Source organism: Drosophila nasuta, chromosome 3 (assembly GCF_023558535.2).
Source record: "Drosophila nasuta strain 15112-1781.00 chromosome 3, ASM2355853v1, whole genome shotgun sequence".
NCBI classification, from domain to species: Eukaryota; Metazoa; Arthropoda; class Insecta; order Diptera; family Drosophilidae; genus Drosophila; species Drosophila nasuta.
In genome coordinates this window covers 45239962-45258568 of record NC_083457.1, presented here as the reverse complement: position 1 = coordinate 45258568, position 18607 = coordinate 45239962, and the positions used below count along the sequence as shown (strand labels likewise).

General features: G+C 36.4%; 1 protein-coding gene across 4 annotated transcripts in view; it reads left to right on the top strand.

Moving 5' to 3' along the window:
* LOC132789964 (lachesin) overlaps nucleotides 1–18607 on the top strand; it is a 176141-nt gene that overhangs the window by 138815 nt on the left and 18719 nt on the right. The window lies entirely within an intron of this gene.

Below are 18607 nucleotides of genomic sequence, written 5' to 3'. Positions count from 1 at the left end.
TATGTAATTCAACGTTTGACAATAAAACCTTTACAAATATTTCAGTCGGCATATGTAGCTCAAACCTAACTTCACCCCTAAAGCAATCAGCAGAAATTGATTAAGCAAACTTTCTGTTGTGAACGTTTTACACATTTAATTATCGTTATAAATGCATTCAAAGATCATAAATTCTCTGATGAAATATGAGCGCTAAACTAAAACTATTTGCATAATGCCATCAAAGCAAGCCGATAGTCAGTTAATTATTGAAATATAAAAACCGACTAGTACATTAAAAGGGAACACATAAATCATGCATGCCGTTGAAATACATTTTGCAATGCGATTCAAGCGATATTATTATGATTATATACGACTGTGCGCTGTGTGGCATGTGGATGAGCTCAAGGGAGGAGGAGGGACAAACATGCAAATATATCACATTATTTACCCCCAGGGCAGACAGTCAGTCGACTGTCTGTCTGTCCACCTGTCGCATTCGTCTGTATGTCTGTATGTTCGTTGGTTTTGTGGCATTTAAAATGCAAGGATAGCGCTTTGTACGAGCGAGTGAGCAGCTGACAGTTATTTTTCGGCCATGTTCAACATGCTTGGACAGCTGGCTAAAATGCGTGGTTAGCAGAAAAGTGAAATTTGAAATTTGATATTTGGAAATTTTGGGGCAATCTGAAACGTGGCAATGCGAATTGTGAGTTGTGAAATGTGAATTTGCATTTGATTTGCTACATGAATATTAATTTCAAAACAATAAAAATCAAAAGGCATCGAGTCTGAAACTAAATTTAATGTTTTCAATTAGCTGTCAGAAATCGTTTTAGGCCGCAAAACAACTGAGCTAAAAGCCCAACCGAACAACAAGAGAGAATCTGGCAAACAATTCGGCTCAAAGTTAAAGGCAAGCTATTGTGGGATTAGGAGTTAGGTGGTTGGGAGAAAGGGAGCAAGGAGGATGGGGATTGCCTTGTTGATTGTATTGGTGGTGTCTGTGAATAATTTTGGCATTATTGCCTGTGCTTAATTCAAATGAAATTAATTTCACCAGGTAAACTTCGTGACGTGCCAGGGCAAAAGCCCAAAGAGCAAGAGAATGAGACGGAGACGCAGGCGGAGGCGGAGACAGAGGCGGAAGCAGGAACCAGGAACAGAAACAGAAACAGAGCCTGCCAGCTTTGGGGCCCAGCTCATTGTTTTTGGTGATTTAATGGCAAAGCGAGTGAATGTGTTTGTGTGTGAGTGGTTGTTTGTATGTGTCGGTGTGTGTGTGTGTGTTTTGAGGGAGGACTCTGGACGCTTGTGTGTGCCGTAAATGAATTCATCCCTTGGGCAACATTTTATGGCATAATTTGAGGCGTCAGGAAGTACGACCGTGCCAAAAGGTCAGTGCCTGTCTGATGTGGCATGCCTGGTGCCCATTTCAGTGGCATCTCTCACCCTCCCCCTCTCTTCTCCTACCCTCCCTGCTTTTGGGTACTCATGTGGGTGTGAATATTAATGCTTCATATTTTATTTTCAGCGCTATTTTCGTGCTGTTTAGCTTTTAATATTGTGCACGGGATAATTTCTGCAGAAGGCGTCGCTTGTTGATTTTTGGGACTTCTTCTCCACTTCTCACTCCACGCCTCATGCTTCCCGCTTCCTGTTGCTGCCCCTTCCCGAATCTTACACTCGACTGTAATTATTTCGAGCTGTGCTTCAATGAAGTGCTGATTCAGTGCACAAGTATCTCAATGATGCCGCTAAGCCTTTGCAGACAAGCCACCCTCTTATCCCCTCCTCCCCTGGAGTTCCGGGGCTTTTGCACCTTTCGAATGCGAACACTTAGCTTGAGCACGTTTTTAACATTCACCTCGAGTATTTGAATCCTGGCGCTGGCTCGCCTTTTGCCTTTGTCTGCTGCTTTGCTGCTGCTGCTGAATACCAGCGCGTCTTACTCGCTCTCTTCGACTCGTCGTCGGACTGTCGTTGTGTCTGATTTGTAAGATATTTTGCTATTTTTTATTGCCACACCATTTGGCTGTGAGTGTATGTGTGCCTGTGTGTGTTGGAATGGCGCATAGCGTCTGGCTTTGGCGGCTTTGCTCGCTGCCATTGAGTGGATTAAAGTGTAAATATTTAATGCACGCGATTTGTGCGGCTTACGTTTGTCGGCCTGAGTTATTATTACGAGTTTCGCATATCCCATCGTATCTACTTTTGGATTACACAACCAAGTACTTTAAAGCATACTACACTCAACAATGCTCAAGGCTTTAAGCTGCAACATCATCACCCTATTGGCCACATTCCTTACACATCATTGCTCATTAGTAAGCCAAAAAGTAAGCAATAAATAAAAACCTCAAAGCTCATAACTGGCCAACAACAAGCTACAGGAAGGGAGAGATGGGAAGAGGGGAGAAATAACTGCTCATTGTATCGAAAGTTCATAATGCTGCTGCATTGGCTTGGCTCTATGGCTAGATAATGTGGCATGCCAGTTCAATGGCTGCAACAGCAACGTTTTTATGTTGCCGCTGGCAAGTTGCAACTCAAGTATCTGTGAGATACTACGAGCATGAGAACGAGCAACAGAACATGTACAAACATGCAGCACACACAAAACATCCAACAAACATCAAGCAGCTCGTTGTTGTTGCAACTTTTTCTTCCTTTTGCTTGCCTTGCCGCACTCGGGTCGAGTTGAGGCTTTTGTATTATTTATGGCGCTGCTAAGTATGCTATAGATTTGCGACTCCAAGATAGACGCAACACAGAGCGAACGAAGAGTGAAAGAGATAACTGCAAAGAGATATTGATTGCGGATTGCATCTCAATTTCAACATGTACATTTATTAATTGAGTGCTGTTTGCATTTTAAATGCGAGTTTTTTCATGCATTTTCGATTTAGTGATTAAATACAAGTAAATCATCATCACAATTTTAATGCAACTATTGAAAACTAATTAAACTTTATTTATGTTGCTATAAAAAAACAAGTGAGAAAGCAACAGTCAGAGTCTGCTCGACTGTAAAATACCTGTTACTGGTATTCAATAAAAGCAAATAGTATATCGAAAAAATACTGAAATATACCGAAGGCTGTATTTGGTATATCAAATATATTCAAAATATACCAAAAGAGTACACAGTACACCAGATTGTCAATTAAAAATCCTAAAATATACCGAATGCTATATTTAGCATATCGATGTACTACAATATTGAAAATATAGCGAAAAAGTATATAATATTCCTGATTTTCAATGAAAGCTACTTAGAGCAGACTGTAGCAGCCGTTTTCTGCCATATAAAATTATTTCTTAATGCATTTAATAATTTAATAATATCCCTACCGGGTATAAACACAGGTTGGCTTCATAAAAGCCGAAGATTAAATGCGCTCTCATAGATATTAATGACTGCAAATATAAATTTTATTGTAGTTGGAATACCACGACAATTAATTATCGCAAATTATTATAAACTAGCCAAATCAAATGCTATTCTTGTCATAAACTTCAATAAAAAACAACAAAGTGCTCTTCAACAATGAAAATGAATAATGCACATTGAAAATTGAATCATTTAATTTGCGTGTAAATGTTAAAATTTAATTCTAGACTATAAATTGCCAAGTGCTTTGGCCTCAAATTAATTTAATTAAAACGTTCAAACTATTCAAATAATAAGTGTGAAAATAAATACCATTAATTGAATTGTTCAACTCAATTGCATCAAATTGAGCTACAAGCGATAGCGCAGTATTTATTGTGACTGCCTCAATCCCTGCAATCTCTGGATATAGTTAAAGATATAGTCTCAGCGGCTGGCTTGACACGCCTTGCTATATTGGCATTATGCGACCCCGATACTAATTAACTTTGAACGTGTGTTTAACGACAGCTAAATGAACTACCAAAAACAGACAGAGAAGCGGCACAAAATAGAAAAGATAACGACACACTCATTATCATTCCATGCACACTCACTCTCACATACGCTGCTTGCCGCATGCCACATCACAACACACACACATGCCATAGACACTGACTCTGGGGCAGACACGTTTCACACGCAAAAGACAAAGATTTTTGGATCGCACAGATTGACATAATGACAACGAAACGCCCAAATGATTGGCCTTGGCTGTAACCAAAGAGGGGTGTGTGTTCTGCTGAATGAGAGGAGTGAGGGGAGTGAGTGGAAAGCATTGTGGACAACTCTGCAATTATAGAACCTGCCCTGGATAATTCCAAACAGAAGCCAAATTTGCAATCATTTTATGTGGCTTTAAAGAGCCAACCAAAATGTTGGCAATCTCTGCCATTCCAAGTTAATAATCATCATAATCCCCCATGCTGTGTTTTGCTCAGCGAGGATTCATTCCAGGAGCAGCACACACACACACTCACATACTCCCATACATGTGCACACACACACGTGGACACTCACACACTTGGGCTTAAGTTCTGGCATTTAATGAGGCTTTCAAAACAATTATGTGTTGTGACAGAGTATGAGTATGCGACAGTGTGTGTATGTGTGTGTTTGTCTGCTTATGTGTGTGAGCGTGTGTGTGTGTATTTGACATTATTAATATTTAAGACTTTCTTGCTCGAACTTAATAGGGATTTGCTGTTTATTTTAGTTTTGGATTCAACCCAAAGCACAAATGAGAACGACACAGTTGAAGCGTAGTTGACAAGGAAATACCTCACAACGAACTCTGATGTTTTCTACAACTGCCTAATTGATTGGAAGTTAGTCTGCTAAATGAATTTAAGTTATTCTAGTGGCTTTTAATTCTGTACTGAACCTTACGTTAAAGTCATCCTGTTAAAGTAATGAATTATAGCAAAGTAAAAAAAATGTATAGCAACTTTAAAGAGTTCAACAAAAAAAGGATTAATTAATTTTTGAAATAAATTATTCATTACACATGCTTAGTGAACGCTTAGAAAGATCTTAGAATAAAAAGATAATCACTGACTTTAAAGAACTAATAAATTGAATAGTGATATATTTTGAAAATACAACAAAGACATCGATTAAAATGATCGAGTAATAATTAAAAATTAATAAATCTGTTCTCGCGGAGTCTTGCAGAACTTTTAACTTAGCCATATTAAGATACAGTATATTCACCTTTTTTTGTGGCTTAGAATAAATGTTGGCTTATTAATCTTCAGTGTACTAAATATATAAAACGTCTTATGTTCATCTAAATTTAATTTCTTATAAATAAAACTAAACTTGCGAGCTCAATATAAAGAGACAAGCTTTAACTTTTCTCGCTTTTCACAGTCTTATATCATCCACTTTTTTGGAATAAAAATTAATTGTATTGAAGAAAATTATAGATTTATTTATGGCAAACGAAGAAGATTTATCCTCAGTCTTCAAACCGCAAAGACAAAATTTTCATTGAGAAATAACTTCTTATAAATACAACTTTTCACTATAAATAAATCTACCTCAAACTTGTGTCAAACCGGGTGCTGTCTTAGCGTTGAGCTTATCTTCACTTTAAGTTCTAAATTTTCACAATCTTATTTCACACACGTTTCTTTAAAGCTTACAGGGTATAAAAGAGTATTTGCCACCTGAGCAACAACTAAATTTAATTAAAGTTTTGCCTGTTTGCAGTTGACAATAGTTGCTTTGCGTTGGTTGCGTTGCGCTGAGTCGAGTTTAGTTTACTGGTAGTTTAGTTAAGCAAAAGCTATGCATATGTCTGAGGATACTCGAGTCATTGTTTACTCAACTCGACTTTGGACTGGTGTCGGTTTCCCTTCCTCCCTCTCTTCACTCCCCACTCTGTGCTGTCTACCGTCTACAGACTGCTGTCAGCTCTGTCAACTCGTCGCCAGCTGATGGAGTGTGCGTGGACATGACCTGTTGAGAGAGGATGGACTAGGGAGAAGTGAGTGGTAGTAGGTGGCGGTCGGTTGATGCCACAAGTGTGTGTGCTTGTCTTGAATGTTAATATTTGCGCTTTCAATTCGCAGTCGCTTCAAGTGACAATTTATCATCGTGAACTATCTGCTCGTCTCTCGCAGACCATCCATCTCTGTCTCGCACGATTTTCCTCGTCTATCCCCGTCTCTCTCTTTTAGGTTTTTGCTTTAAAATGCGCAACGTGGCAACACTTGAAGCCACAATTGTATGGACAAGCTGGCTTGCTGCATGTAATTGAGGCATTCGGCATTTGGTATTTGGTATTTGGCATGCTGCAATTATTTAAGCATTGCCCATGCACTTCCTGCCTGCCATTTAATATGAATTAAATTTGAAATTCTTATGAATTTGTATGTTTTGCCAACAAAAGGCAAAGCAGCGCGACACATGCTTTTTCCGTTGCTATTGTCCTCAAATTGCAGTTCCCCCTTCTCAACCCTTTTTCGGCTGTGTCAGCAACAATGCCAAAAATCTAAAAAGTACAAAAAGAAAAAACCTCGAAATGTCCTCTTGTCCTTTTGTCTAATTTTTCTGGCATCCAATTTTAAAACCTCCATAAATTTTTGGTATTTATTTTAAGTGCTCAACTGCTAAAATTTGCTGACTTCATTCAACAATTATTTGAACTAAAGACAAAAGGTTGCTTTATCCAGAGCAGTGTTTTTCATTTACCTATAAGGAGAGAACAATTCATCAAAAAGTGCATGGAAAACAGGATGTGTTACAGTTTCCAGAGCGTTGAAAACATCCTGGCAAATAAATTATGCAACTGTCTACATACGTTGTAAAGCAAGCTGAGAATATCAGAGACTTTTAAACTTGAATTTGATTATCTGACAACAACTCTATAGAGTATTTCCACTTCGTTATTTTCCTTTCTCCGTTCTGTCTCATATCAATTATGAATCTAGTAGTAAAAACTCCTCTTGTTTTTCATTGACTTGGAATGTATGACTTGAAATTGAAAACAAAAACTTATCTTATGCTTAGTTTATTGCCAACAGCTGCTGAAAGATTTTTGTTAAATGAAATATTTAAATAGGCCATCTCGATGCGAGGACCCTTGTAAAGTGTCCTTAAAGTTTGCACACGGATTATGCTGGGGGATTTGTGTGCTTACAACAAGAACAAGAACAGCAACAACAATAACCTTTAGGCCCCGTTTTAGCCATGTTTTTATAAAGCCTTTTTCCTTTCCATTCTTTTTTTTGTGTTCTGTTGCTGTTTCTGTTTTCGAAGCGAGTCGTTTAAGGTCGGTCGCTCTTTCTAAGCATTTGTGTATCTTTTAGGGTTTGTTGTTGGTTTTACGGCTAACCGAGCAAATCGTTTGAGTTGGTCATGCAAAGTGCCAAAGTTTTTACACCCAAAAGGGTTGCGAATGGAAGACGGAAGACGGAACGGGGTTTTTGTGGTTGAAGCGAAACGGAGATTCAAATGGATGCTTAAGTAAAAACATATTAATAATGGACATGATGCCATAGTGCGTTAAAGTTTTAGTTTTATTGCTTGGGAATTGTCTTCTGCCATCTCCATCTCTTCCTCTTTCTATCTCTCGCCCTCTCTCGTTCTCTCTCTCTCTCTCTCTTTTTCTAGCTGTCTTTTGCTTTGTAAAAGGGAAACTTAAATCCTGGATGTACAACAATTAGCAAAATTACTGCAATTGATAGGTAGATTCGTAGTTAACACTAAGCAACAAAATGTTCAAGTAAAATATTCATTACAAAAGTGTAGAAATGATTTACATCAATTTAAGTTTAATCCACACCCGAATATATTATATTCAAAGCAAGCATTGAAGATACAGTCCAGTGCGCTCGACTGTGAGATACCTTCGACCCAATTTGCATAATAAAATATATCGAATAAGCATACAGAAAACACTAAAAATATACCAAAGGCTATATTTAATATATATTGATATAGTACAATATTCAAAATATACTATAGACTGCAAAATATACCAGAGTTAAGCAACTAAGACCCGCAGTAAATAGCAGTTTTTGCGCATATACAATTTTTATTCTATCAAAATTACGTTTGTTTTTCTATTTTTATCGATTTACAGAATCGGAATTATGCGTGACGAAAATTTGAAAAAATCCTGATCTGAGTGTAATCATAAAAATGCTGTCAAAAAAGTATAGATCTATATCCTATAGTCTTTGTACTCTTTAATGTTTCATACGGACAGCCCGTTAGATACATTTGATGAAGGCACAATGTTAAAATACCCTTCAACATTTTGCTATATAAAATCCACTCTGAGTTTAGCCAAAATTTTGTTAACTAGTGCTGCTATAAAGTACTCTTTTTAGGTTTAACAGACTGACAATGGAAGTAATATGCAAGTGGCTGCGGTATATGGTTGCAGCTTTTAATTGAACTGAATTGAATGGCAAAAGACAATGACAGCTTCACAATCGAAAGAGGATTTGTAAGGCAGCAAGTCGGTAAAATTTCAGAGCAGTTGCCGAACGAAGCAGTAACGTCTGACATGTGTAGGTTTAACGCCTGGTCGGAAACGAAGCGCAAGGAATGGTCACTTCATTGAGAGGCCAGACAGACAGACAGACCAATTCAGTGATGCAGCTGCTGCAAGTGCCTCGCCCCCTTCACAATGAGGGAATTACCCCTCTTACAATGTGAGTGTGTGTTGATTTAATTTATGGTCGCTTTGCGTTGCTCCGCCGTTTCAGATAAATGTGTCTGTACTTCGACAATGGGTACATTGGCCATGCAACATGGAACCGAACAGAAGAGAACTGAACAGAACAGAAAACAATGTTCCCCTACGTATGTTGAGTGCAACGATGCCAAACTCTTCTATGCTAGCAAAACTTGTGGTTACATACTGTGTGTGTGACCACAGCTGACCGAAGGACCACAAGGTAAACTGCACTCCCGATGACGAAGTAGATAAGAATAATTTATGTTGATGCCGCATGAATTGTGTGTGCAACATGCGCAAATTAGACATGCAGACAAATTTATTGGTCCAACAAATCTTCATTCTTTTTTTATATATGTTACACCCCAAAACATTCTGCTGAAATTGGCTTCAAAACAACAAACAAGAGAGACGTTGACTTTAAGTGTGGGAGCAGGGGATATTGATGTATCAGCAATCGATCAGGATAACATAAATTTACTCTTTTTAGTAGAAAGGTATTTCATCAATAACTTAAAATACTTTAACTTAATCTGTAGTAAATTTGGGTGCTGTTATTACTCTTTGCAGTCAGTTTGCTACTTGATTACTTTGAAATGAAAAGATAAGATGCAAGTTTTAGTCTAGATTTAAGACCCATTGGGTACTCACAATAGTAATATATACTCGTTTAGCACAGCAAGGTGTTTGATCAATAACATATCTGACTGTTATTTGTTTGTTTTCCAGTATTGAATGTTAATATAAATTGCAAGCTTCAGTTAATTTAAATTGAAAAATATTTACTTAGAAACAAGAGAGTTAGCACTGCAAGGTTTTTGATCAATTACAAAAAACAACCTATTATATAACTGTCTGTTAAATGTTTATATTTCAGATTTGAATGTTAAAATAATATCTAAGCTTTACTTGAGTCACACTTCTAAGATATATATACTTCTTTAGCAAAGCAATGTGTTAATACAATAACATAAAATACTTTACCTAAATCACTAGCAAATTTGTGTATATGCTATTTCTAATTGACATCTTTCGACTACTTGTAACCATTCGAATCATGAATATCAACATAAAGTGTTGGGTTAAACCAGTTGTATCATCATTCTTAACAACTTGCAATCAAGATTCGAACAATATATTGCACAGTATTTATAAATTCCATTCATAATTGACTTTAACCCAAGCTGAGTTCAACGCTATCAATTTAAATTTCATGCACAGCAACTGCGATGGACAAGGACATATTTATATAAACAGCTGCCGAAACTGAGGACATTCAAAATAATTTATCCTGAACTCACCCAAAAACGTCTTGTTGGCAAAAATCTCTGACCTCTTACTGTGCGCAAAGCATAATTGTACTTTAAAATAATGTCAGCTATTTAAGTCATTTGCAATTTATCTGACAGTGCAAATTATTGTTATTATTTCCACATTTTCCCCATCATAAATGTTGATGTAGCAGTTAACTGTGTTAAGCACTTCAGCGCTGTCACCTCCTCCTCCTCCTCCGCGTCCTCAATCCTCCGCCCTCATTTTACTTAAGTTTATATTTAGTTTTTGGATGTGTTGTTGTAGCGCTATGAAAATAATTTTAATGGGATTTAATGTGCGCAAATGCAGTAGTTAAAACAGTTAAAAGCTTTTTCACTTTTCCAGCATGCCAAATCAGATTATTTTATGCTTTGTTTTGCATTTCAAGTTGTGAGCACACAAAATATACTACAAAATATATACGTAGGAATTATAATTGTTTAGTCAGCTGGGGGAAAGAGAAAGAGAGAGAGAATTTTGCTGGCAAGTGTAAAGGTGTAAAAACCAGTGATAAACGCAATTAGTGCGAGTTGCGCCGAAGTTTCCACTGCAATCACACAAAACAAATTATTAATGTGCAACTAAAAACAGAAAAGAGCAAAACGAGAAAACTGAAAACTTGCAAATCCGACAAAGTGTTTGGGTCAAATGCAAAGGACACGCTTGAGTAATGAGTCCTTGGGTCCATAACCCAACCACAGACGCGGCAAAAGCATTCTCTACTTCTATATGCGGTTGTTACTCCACTACACAATAGTAAAAGCCTTGTGTTCTCTCTCACTCTCTTCTCTCTTCTGGACGCATTCTAAATGAGGAAACATTACAAATGTGCGGTTGGTTTTAATGGACTGACCAGTGAAGTGGGCATAGAGTTGACCATGAAGTGAAAGGAGATTTGACCAACAACATACATACACACACATTCATTCATTTCTCAACTCACCCACAACTTTGCTTTGCTTTGCTATCACTAGCATGCATTTCTCACATTTTAGTTGTGCTGTTTATCCAATCAGAACTAAATAAATTTGCTTAAGCGCAAATTGAAAGCAAACAACAATATCAAACATTAATGCACGCATCACATCGATTTAACTGCTGCTGTCTTTATTTTTTGTTTTTTTTTTATATCCTTTTGCTATCTGACCAAAGGGTAATTGAAAAGTGTTTACTGTTAAATTGCATTGATATTATGCAAATTGTAAACGCTGCTGTGCATAGAATCAAAGCAAAATCATATTAAGACTAGAAAAAACTTGGTAGCATTCAGGAAATTAATGCAGTAAGACGAAGCTGTGATACACTTTCTAGAAAAATAATTCAATACAGATTGGTGAAAAATACTACAGGTATTTTATTATTACAAAAATAAATTAAAAGAGCTATTCTAATATTATTAAGAGTTCAATTAAAATCGTTGTAACGCATGCAAATTTTGTTTTCAAATATTAAATATTATTATATTATATATATTTATTATTATTAAATAAATTATTAATTCTCTTACTTTTGTGTATTCGACATATATACAAAATAACTTTAAAATTGAGTAAATTCCCTTGATTATCTTCTGTTTCAATTGCATCCAAAAAGTATGCTACAGTTTTTTCACAGATAATCTTCAATATTTCATACACCAATCACATTCATTGTGCCGCTTTTCAACAGAGTATTAAGTAATTGCAAAAATGTATGTAAATTTTAAGCTGCCAGCAACTTTTACTATGTTTGCAATGCATTGATTCTCTTCTGTCTTCCGTTTAGTGCATTCATTTATCGAATGTAAATACAAAAAGTCGAATAAAAAGCCAGTCGATTACTGTTGTTGTTTCTAATTCACAAAAGGGATTATTGTATGCACTTATCGAAATGGTCTGCTTAAGAAGCAGAAAGAATGCTCATGTTTAAGCCTTTTATGCGTCCCTTTTTGGCCATTTTGGGATCTGGCTCTTAACTGTTTAACTGTTTCAGATCATTAAACACTTGAGTTTGATTGTTGGCAAATTGCTTAAAGCGATTTCAATACCCAAAAGCGCTGTAATTCAGCGTTTCAGAAGCGAATGCCAAGAGCACAATTCGTGTTATTGTAATCCAGCTAAAATTCAATCAAAACTCTGCCATTTTCCCCCGCGCCCCTGCGCGCCGCTCTTTAGCAATTGCCGTTATTCTGGTTAGCTGCCAGTCCACCAAAAAAGCCAAAAAAAAAACATCGAAAGACGACAAAAAGCAAAGGCAAAGTCATGGAAATCGCAGCAATTATCTGACAGAGCCAGCGTTCAGCGCCCACAACCAAAAGCTAGAGAATGAACTCTCACACCCAAACACACATACACACACCCCGCACAACCCCCACGACACAACCCAACTACATGCATTCACATTTTCAATTGGCAGTGCTCTTCTGTTCGAGCAAGAATGTAACAAAAATCATCGAGCGACAGGCCAACATAAAAAAAGCAAAGGGAATGAACAAAATAATATTTACTTTTGCCATGACAATGTCTGCTGTTGGCCTCTTCCCCTCAGCTCCCCACCTCCCTTTGACTCCCAGCAGCTCCGCCCACTCGCTGGAACTTTGATGGTGTGCAAGTTGTTCCAGATTATCAGAGGGCATTGATGGCGGGGCGGGGCGTCGCAGGGTGGCAGCTGAGAACAGCAGTCTCGGGGTATTATTGGCTTCTGATTGGGGATTATGTTTTTAATTGACAAACTTGAATAGATAACGACGTTGTCAGCAGGAGAAAGTCGCATAAAAAGTGCCGACAAACGAATGCATAACAAGCATGTTCGTCTTCTTGTTGTTGTTGTTGTTATTATCCTTGTTGTCCTTGATGTTGTCGTTGTCGTTGTTGTTCATGTTGATGTTGTTGTCATTGGCATAAAATGGAAATTGATACGCTGTCGGTGGGTGAGTCGCAGCTTATTGCATCTATCGAATGCTGCTGCCCAAGTTAGACTTTGCCTCAATCTCTCTTTCTCACTCTCTCTCTCTCTGGCCATTCTTTAACGAGCTGCCGGTTTATGGGCGCAAACATTTCAACTACCTATTATATACATAGCATAGAGGTGGCAGCCCTGTGGGGCAAATTCATTATGTTCTCTTTGTGACTTTAAAAAGTGGCCTTGGCCTAAGGAAAGACAATTGAAACTATGTTTTTATGTAAATTATTATTTGATAAAAAATAAACCATCTAAATACTCATGTATGAAAGGTATGAAAGAAAACTATATAAAGAGGACAACATAGTAAAGGTAACAGCGTTGAAGGTTAGTTGATAGATAGATAAGCTCAAAACTATCGGTACTATCAGAAGTAGAGCATCATCAGTTGTCAGTAGTAGTAATCGTAAGAAGTTGAACCGCAGTCATGTGAAACAGATCATTATCAAAAGTAGAATAGAATCAGCAGCAGTCATCAGTCATAACAAAATCAGTCATCAGCAAGAAATTGTATTATTTAAGTCAAATCTAACTCTACTTTACACATATTATCAATTATATAAAAGTATTAAATAATCAAGTTTATCCATATAACTAGCATTACATTTGAGAGCTCAACCGAAAGAGGACCCCATTAATATAATATAAAAGAATATTTAGGTGTTACACAAACCACAACAATATTTAAAACAACAATCGTATCCATTAATTTTACTGTTTTCTGGTTTCCAAACTATACTATAGCAACTAAGGCTTCGATAAATATTTTTGTTTGGAATAAATCACTACATTATTCTAATAAAACAATCATAATCTTATTTTAATAGTTTATAAAAAGTATATCAAATCAATTGCCAGTTCAGTTTTAAAATCTAATAGACAATCAGTGTGATTCTAAAATTTATTGTTTAGGTATTAATTTTAAATTTCAAAATTATATTGAAATATATTTATGTTGTTTTTATTTAAGTTAAACCTTGTATTTTAAAAAAAAATCTTCAAAATTCTTTTAATATTAATAATTTATAGAATGTCTTTCAAATTTGTGACTTACTGGCAATTAAAAAATCAGACATCATTTAGAATGAGTTAAAATATATGATTTCAAAATATCTTATCCAAATTCTAATTATTTAATTAAGTTTTCGAAATTAATTTTAATCTTCTACAATGAAATCTCTTCACAAAATAAATGAGCTAGAAATGACGCTTCGCTTGTATGGTTAGAGAATAATTATCAAAATTGAATTTGAAATGTGAGCAGATTGTAATGCATTCAATTCTCAAAATGTTCGTATTGTACTTGGCTTAAGTTGCATTTATAATTATGATTTTAAGCCTAGGCAAACAATAGTTAAATGCTCAGCAAATGCAAAGAGGTTGAACAAGTGAATTTCTTTGAGAGAAATATATGAATATGCATATTCCTGATGTGTGCTTAGCGTAAAGCCTGACCCAATATATTTGCAATAAACTGTACAAGCGATGGCATTATCATGCAAATATTAAGCATACGCCTAGTTGGTAATTACATAATAAACAAAAGGTGTGGCCTTCGGATGTGCAAAACACTTAACACCCTCATGCGAATATGCACATAAAACACAGTCAAGTTCCGGTTTGAATTTGAGTTCTCCGAACACACACACATAAACACACGAACAAACGCATTTAATGCGAGCGTGTGTAGAACAAACTTTGAGCAAATTAAACCAACAAACAAAACAAATGTGTAAACATTACAACAATGTGAACAATAATTTCGATTACAGAATTTGCGAGCCTCAAATTTGTGTAGCCGCAGATGCAATTAAATGCAAATCGATTGTGCTTGTTATTCGGGTGTTCGACACGCCCACATTCAAGTGGTAATCCCAAATGTGAGCATGTGTGTGCTCTAGTGTGTGTACACAATCAACTGCCTTGAAATGCGGCAGCGTGTGGCAATCGAACTTAAGCTCCTGCCGCTTCTGCCACCTGCAGTTAATGACCTTTTCTTGTAGCATTGGTCGCGACTCTGTCTGCGTCTATTTCTGTCTCTACAGATGATGTTCGCATAATTAATTGTAAGTAATTGTGCATATTTTATGGGAAATTTATTAACCAATCCTAAGCCTTCAAATGTGCATTTGAATTTCGCAAACATACACGGAATTTTCCCTGTGATAGATTAAAGCAGCATTCTTCAAAAATGCTCCAAAAATTATTCGCACGTAAAACAATAAATTTTCATAATAGCCTCGCAACGAACGCCGCCTCCACACACACATGGTCACGCCCACAGTTATTGCCCCCGCCAAAAGCGCAACATCAGCGAAATGGGTCAACGAAAAAGCAGGCAAACGGCAAAGAGAGAGAGAGAGAGCCGAGAACGATGCCAGACTCGTCCAGACTAGGGCCAAACAGTTGTCGGGGCCAGCTAAAGATTACCGTTATTTGTATGCAAAGCAGCAGCCCAAAAACCGACAACAACAACTGCAACAACATGATGCGACACTGCAGCGACACAAGCCAACTGCCATTCAAAGTCAGCAGGACGAACAGAGACCAGGCAGGCAGATGGTAAAAGCCACAGAGAGAGAGGAGAGGAAAGAGTGAACGAAAGAGGTGAACGACGACGACGACGACGAAGAGAAACGTGTTTCAATTTTTTATGACATTTCAATGCAGTTTATGTCAGCGAAACGAGCCAACGACCAGCCAAGAGGAAAGTGTCGCGCGGGGATAGTTTTTTGGGGAAAAACCTCGTTATATTTTTGACAATTCAAATTTTGCTTGAGGCCCGGCACAACATGCAACATATTTTGTTGGACACTTTGCAACAATTCAATTGAATAGCATAGCGTTCAGCTGATCTCCCTAGGCTATCGATATATGGTATCTAATACAACTTGAACTAGATGTAAACATATTTGAGAAGGCATTTAAAAATTGAAAGTTTGTTTTTCTACCTGGACCCTTTTCAACAATTCAATTGAATATCATAGTGTTCAGCTGATCTCCCCAGGCTATCAATATATAGTATCTAATACATACAACTTAAACTAGATGTAAACATATTTGAGAGGGCATTTAAAAAATGGAAAGTTTGTTTTTCTACCTGTCCAGCACAGTCAATTTTGTTGTGTTCATAATTTAAAGTGATTAAGCACACACAGACAAACAAAATGCTGACACACCCACTTGAGACACACTTAAATACACAGTTGAAAGAGAGACCGACAATTAGCTTTTGTAATGTCCTTAATTGAGTTAAAGTCTGCACTCAATGGGTTGTTATGAATCTACTCAGTTTATTTATTACGTTACCTCTTTGTGATTGTGCGATTGTGGCAATGTCGAAAGCAGAATTTCAAATGTTTATCATAATTAATCAAGCAAACGTAATTCGGAATGCTTTGCTTCAAATTTACAATTTTAAAATAAGCGAAAGGAAAAAGAAAATCTTAAATTCGATTTGTACTTACATCTTTTTTTCGATTCTTTGCTCCACTTTCAATAGAGAGCTAAAAACAAATATAATATTGGAATCATCAAGGGCAACTTAAGTGTTGCAATAAATCTAGAGCTTAACATGTGCTGAGGCTGCTTCCCAGACGTGACTAACATATAGACAAGACCAACTACAAGTACTACAATTCTCTCACACACACACACACACACATTTTCCTGGCTTTTCCTGCAACGGCAAAGGCTGGTGATAAATTAACGCATTAAAAGCCGAATGGAGAGCGGAGTAAGAGAAGAGTGCAGAAAGCGGCCATGTTTCAGCTTTTAATAACACAAATTGCAATCGAATATGCGACGCAGAAAGGCAACAGAACGAAAACAGAATGCCAAATGCAAAATGCCAAATGAGTAGAAGAGAAATCAAGGAATATTAACTCAATTTGTTTGTATGTAAATTTTTTGTTGTCAGCTGCTGTTGCTGGGTTTGAGGTCAATGCAAAGAGCACAATTAACAAGCATTAAGAAACTTGCTTCAAAGTTCCAACAATATTGTCAATTTATGCTTTATCGATAATAAGAGACAGGCAAGCAAATAAACACATTTGCGAAACTATTTCATAGAGATAGAGATACAAGTAGATACACAGAAAAAAAAGGTGTAAAATTTACTTAAATATCAAATTTAATGAAGAAAATACATTCTTAAATTAGAATGAAAATTATAGAATAATTATAGATTGGACATTCTTGAGATTCAAGAATATATTCCTAATAAAAAAATATATAAATAGAAGAAGAAGTAAGAAGAAAGAAAGAATATAAAATAGAAAAAGAAATAATATAGAAGAAAGAACTGAAAATAAAGAAATAAAATAGAAAATAGAAAAAAAAAGAACAAATAATAAAATAGGAAATATAAAAAATAGAATGAAATATAATTGAGTTTGGATTATGTTAATTAAAACAAAATATAATTATTAATTTTGTACTTTATGACAAGTATAGCCTACGGTATTTTTTAAAAATTTTAGTACATTGTTTTGGTATATTTTAAAAAACAATTGTTTTGCTTTTGTTGAAAATGGGAAGCGGATATGTCATAGAAGCTTTCATATTATTTTATAAACACATTTAACTCACTAGTATTTTCTCTCAGTGTATGTAAGTGGCAAATAGTATTTACATACATATTTAGGCCTGTCTGCAGATTGTGATACTGTTGCTGCTGCTGTTGCCAAATATTATGCAAGTGTGCAACAGCATCAAAGACAACGACTGGTCAGCAAAATAGCAAATAATAAGATAGCTCAGTAAATGTAAATAAAAGTGCTCCATTTGCGAGTAAACTTCTACTTCTACTACTACAGCCAGTATCAACGACAATATCAGGGCAGGCAGTTGTCGGAAATTGGATATTTCGCACACACACACACACACACCACACACAATTCGAAGACAGAAATCAGGTAAAATTGCCAGCACAATCAGACGTTAGATGTTGTGTATCTCTGTGTGAGTGTGCCAAGTGTTTTCCGGTATGCTGTATGCTGTATGCTGTAGGCTTGAGGTTTGCTTCGTTTTTTTGCGTATGTGAATACCCGCAGTTCATGACAAGCTGCTGTCATTGATTGACGTCACGTCTTTTGATTTCCCAAGTGTGAACAAAGCCCTGTTGCTGCCGCACATGCAAACAATGACAGCTGCTTGCCGACTGCAAATGCAACTGCAACTGCATTTGCTGTTATCATGAAAGATGTCAGCAGTTCTCTAAATGCAGCTAAATATTTAGCTTGACAATACAAAAAATGTGTGTCGACCATAATTTCAAACGTATATTATATGTCCGAAATAACAGTATTAATAACGATTTCATTTAAGCGGCAAACAATTCATATTTTTGTAACTCTAAACGAGTATTTTCGGCTATAAATTTTGAGGGGGACAAACGTTTTTTGGAAAATGCTTTTAGATTTATTTTGCAAACACATATTGTAAATGCTGACAATTGACAAATCATTTTTGGCATCAATTTGCATCGCAAATACAATATTCGTTTGCATTGCAAACATGCCCCATGCTTTGTGAGTGTGTATGTGTGTGCATTGCGTATACGTAATTTGATTGTAATGTTAAACTGATAAACTGATGCAATTTTCCGATACAAATCAACGCCCAACTGTTGCACGTTGTGTTCGATGAGCGCGCAAATTCAATAAATTATGTTTCAATTTACGAGGCCAGTGCAGAAAGTGTGGCAAAGCAAGACAAGCAAATGCAATGAGCAAAAGCGAAAT